This window comes from Triplophysa rosa, linkage group LG25 (genome assembly GCF_024868665.1).
Source record: "Triplophysa rosa linkage group LG25, Trosa_1v2, whole genome shotgun sequence".
Lineage (NCBI taxonomy): Eukaryota > Metazoa > Chordata > Actinopteri > Cypriniformes > Nemacheilidae > Triplophysa > Triplophysa rosa.
In genome coordinates this window covers 1463663-1468620 of record NC_079914.1, presented here as the reverse complement: position 1 = coordinate 1468620, position 4958 = coordinate 1463663, and the positions used below count along the sequence as shown (strand labels likewise).

General features: G+C 35.7%; 1 long non-coding RNA gene across 1 annotated transcript; it reads left to right on the top strand.

Annotated features, from left to right (window-relative positions):
* Positions 1-1011: 1011 nt before the first annotated feature.
* Positions 1012-3127, top strand: LOC130548374 (uncharacterized). Its single transcript, XR_008962021.1, has 3 exons — positions 1012-1099; positions 1847-1874; positions 3020-3127. It is a non-coding gene; the product is annotated as an uncharacterized LOC130548374 (long non-coding RNA).
* The last annotated feature ends 1831 nt before the right edge of the window (positions 3128-4958 follow it).

The window sequence follows — 4958 nt, the reverse complement described above, 5'->3', positions numbered from 1 at the left end:
GTATAACGTTAGCTATCCTGCACACATGGCAAGCTAAGTTGGCTGCACAGTGCTTAACTATTATTTGACTAACTTAAACTACCATTTGACATTAAACGGTAAGGTAAAAGTCCTAGACAAAACACGTTAACATTAGTACTACGCTAGTTTAAGTTAATGCTAACTAACGATTAAAAGTGATATTATTGTTCAAATTAAAGCCAAAGTAGCCTTAAAACACATAGTAGGCATGACTACAGCACTTATTTAATTTCATATTAACAACACGGTCTACGGTGGGGGATGCAGCTGTCGTGGGGGAATCGCTTTATCAGCAGCAGATATGCTAGTGCATTTGCGCTAGCAGCACCTGCTAACATAATCGCCACTGTTGCAACATTTAGGATGGACGTGTTTAAAAACGCAGATATGTAGGTAATAATTAGTTGCACAAATGCCCTCAGTTATATTTTTAGACTGCACAGATTAAATTTCGGGATAATATGTGATCGAAACGGTCGCAATTTTGAGCCTTCGGGCAATAGTTGTGCGGGCAAATAAGGGAAAGCAAGCTGTGGTGTTTTATGGACAGCAGGCAAAACAAGCTAGCCACGTGCCTTTGACAGGACTCAGGAAAGAGAGATCATGTTAGTATGCTTTTGCATTACTAAAGCAGATGCACCGATTTTACTGTAGACATGTATGCTTAGTCTGTCTAATTTTAGAGATTTGATCCAAGTTTTTTTAATTTATTAATTTATTTATTCATTTATTTATTAGATATTATTTATTATAATGATCTTGCTTGGTCTATAAACACCATGCACTGTGCTGTGTTTTACCTTTCTGTGTTTTTCTTATTTGCTCCTGTAAAGCTGCTTTGGAACAATGCACATTGTGAAAAGCGCTATATAAATAAAATTGAATTGAATTGAATTGAATTAATGCTGCATAGTCAATTAATGACAGATTTTTGGTTAAAAAAAACTAAAACTATTTCTAACCTATTACTTAAATCAAGTTAAACCACTGATTTTTAACCTTATTCGAACATGCATTTTCCTTGTATTTAGATACCCAAGCGCTTTTGTTACCTGGGGTCTTCAAGCTTCACATCCAGGTAAGAAAAACTTCAGAATAGATACAATTACAGCTATAACTATTCCCAGGTAAGTAAAACATAGGTAAAATTGCAAACAATAGTGTGGGCTCCATACAATTACATTTCTTAAGACGTTTTTATGTACCAACCACCAATAGAAGGAAGATCACCATTCTGTCTCATCCCTACAACAAACAGTAAAAATCACCAAATAGAGCAGTTTCTTATTATCAGGCTGTCAGTTGCCACTAACGTTTTCTCAACTTTTTTCTGTGATAATTTAAGATCCTGACATGTGATGACTAAAATCCTTAATCTAGTTAAATATACTGTACAATTTAAACTACCAGGCTTTAAAATGTGTATTATAAAAATTAAATTGGAGAAAGGTCAATTAAATGTGCCATCAGCCCGACACGATTGGGATTATCATAGAAGGACAGCCCGTGGTCAGAGGTGTGCCAAACCTGTCGAAAGCATGCTGCCTCCTGTTTGGACTTACCTATGCCCTCGACCTCAAGTATCCCTCAAAACTGGTGTATACTTTTGAAATATATCAGAGGCTGTTTGTGGGATTGGACCCCATGCGTCCTAAACCATCATCCAAGTGTACAAATCTCCTCACCAAATTGTCTTAGATGATTTCTCAATGGCATCTGGCATTGTTTGCCATCATTTGAAAAAATGCAATCACTTTGGTAGGTGAGTTTACCAAATACCAACTTAAATGTTTTCTTTCTTTTATTGTTTGTTCTTGACCTTAAGACTCATTTGACGGGTACAAGTTGCTCAGGTAATATAATTTCCATGGTTATTTTCTAGGGATGCACCGATTATGATTTTCCATGGCTGATTCCGATACCGATTTTTTACAAGCAAACTGGCCGATTCCGATACCGATTTCCATTTTTTTTCCCTTTAAGCAACAAACAAGAAAAAAATTTGAGAATAAATAACATGTTTTTTTGGTTTTTCACAGGCCAAACTGGCTTTTGCTATTGAAAACAATAACTGTAACCATCTTAAATTAAAGGCAGTAACTGCACAATAAGCACATTCAATCCAAAGATGGTACAGATATTTAGCATTTAGCTATTTTTCAATTGGGATTAAAGTTAAACTACATAAAACTGGCCTTAAAAATGAATACATCAACTGTATTCATGTGAAATTAAAGGCAACAACTGCATAGTTCAACAGATTAAACTCAATCAACACAATATCAACAACCCGAACAGAGACTTTACTTATCAGCACTCAGTTTTTGTTTTTAAAATTGGTGTAAAGATGGTGCTTTTTAAATCAAAGTAAGTCAAAAGGCTATAATTTAATGTAAAATAAAAATAATCATCCTTAACGGAACTGACGTTTATTTCTGGCTTTTTAAAAGTGAATGCACGTTCTTCTTTACAAAAATAAGCATTTCAACTTTGTCACAACTTAGTCTGTTTCGTTTCTCATCCAACACGTGAGAAGCTGAGATAAACAAACGTTCGCTGTCGACACTTGTGCAAGGTGCAGACAGGTATGCGAGCGCAGCTTCAGCTGACAGATTTCGAAATACTTTTACACAAATGACATGTTCGCGATTGATTCGAATGTGATCTGTGTATGCGGCCGCGGGCGCACTTCCGGAAAAAAATCGGTCGTAAAAAACAAAAACCGATTTATGGCCGGTCAACCGGTGCATCCCTATTATTTTCCTTTTGTGTTCATTGTTCTGTGCCTTAATTAATGTGGATTTTGGACTGTGTTCTGTGCCGATCATTAACCTCATGAGGTATACAGTATACTCAACTCAACAGTGCTGTGTGCACAATTTGGGAGTTCTTAAATAATAATAGTTGTTCGAAATATAGAAATACTGTAATAATTGCAGTTCCAGTGTGATACAATGTGATTTTATGGCTCACATTTACCTTTAGCTAAACATTGCAGATTGGGCAGTTTGGATATTTCACTTTACTGTTCAGAACAGGTTAAAATTACACTTATAACGTGTTTGTTTTATATTATTGTGTACATGTGTGACCACATTTATTGGCTGTTTTGTATTCACTGTTACAAGTTACATTGAATAAATGTTATTGTCTTCAATCTATCTTCCCATCTCTTTCTTCTTCAATTGAATTTGTAATTGTTATTGACAAAGTCTGTTTATGTAAAGTTAATCATTGAAGTGCCTAGAATATAGACATTTATATTTCTTTTCTGAGGTTATAGCCAGGACTCATTTAAAATGTTTATTCAAATATGATTAGGTTAATTTTACTAAGAACATAAAGTTCATAAAACCTCATTAAAATGAGTACAGGTTACTTGTAGCAACCCATAAATAACTTACCTGTACCAAGAAAATTTGGTTTATCTAACTGAGTAATGCTAGTACTATTAATTAACTCAACTTGATTTTGTTGCGTTTGTATTAGGTAATGTTACAGTGTTTATTATACTTAAAAAAGGCTGCAAGTTGACTCAACTTAAAATATCCAATGCAGCCACTTGCCTCAAGTTAGATCTAGGTATTACTTTTTACAGTGTAGATGAAGCAAATTTTCTTACTAAAAAGACAATGCTAGTGAATTAGTTCAAGGCATAGGTGGATTGGCCATCTGGCAATTCTGGCAAATGCCAGAGGGGCTGCGGACCATTTTTTAAAATGTGGGCCGGCAGATTATTAAAAATATATAAATAATTTGTTTTTACAGGCCGACAGCGCAAAGGAATTTTCCGGTGGGAAATGTAAAAACAATTTTGTGTTAACACAACACAAATCATTCATGTAGTCCCAAATTGAAAGGATTATGTTAGATGGAACATCGTCACTTCCTGTTTGCTGAGAGCGCGTGGTTTGAGTCGGAGCTCTTTCAAATTTATTCTTAATACATCGTTTATTCTTGTTATATCTTAAGACTTGTGTTTTAAATTGTTATTCACAGAGGGTAAAACATATCCTTAAGTATATCCCATACCAAAAATCGTCCTTAAACGCACCGATAATTTATTTTTATCGGATCACTCGCTATTAGCCTCAGGCTGTTAGCATTATTACCAACTGACAGGACCCTGAAAGGTAATGCACTGAAGGACTGTAATACAAAAGGAGTTCATTCAAGTACTGAGGAGCTAAACCATGTAAGGCTTTATAGGTAATAAGCAAGATTTTAAAGTTAACGCGATGCTTTATAGGTAACCAGTGCAAGGTTGACAGAACCGGGCTAATATGTTCATACTTTTTTGTACGTGTAAGAACTCGAGCTGCCGCGTTTTGGACCATTGGAGTTTTTGTAATAAGCCTGCAGGGCAACCACCTAACAGTGCATTACAGTAATCTAGTCTTGATGTCATGAATGCATGAATTAACTTCTCTGCATCTGAATTGACAGCATATGACGTAGTTTAGATATATTCTTAAGATGGAAAAACGCAATTTTACAGGTGTTGGCGACGTGGCTCTCAAATGACAGATTACTATCGAATAGAACGCCAAGATTCTTTGCTGACGACGAGGGTTTTATGGAACATCCGTCAATAGTTAAACAGTATTCTTGGTTGTTACTTATAGCAGTTTTCGGTCCAATAAGTAACACTTCGTTTTGTCCGAGTTCAGTAATAAAAAGTTGTTACTCATCCAGTTTTTTATATCGACTATGCATTCCATTATTCGATGGAACTGCTGTGTTTCATGAGGCTTCGAGGAAATATAAAGTTGAGTATCATCAGCATAACAGTGAAAGCTAACTCCGTGTCGCTTTATTATATCTCCTAGAGGTAGCATGTATAATGCGAAGAGCAGAGGCCCTAAGACTGAGCCCTGTGGTACACCGTACTGGACTTGCGATTTGCGTGACACCTCATTGTTTATTGCTACAAATTG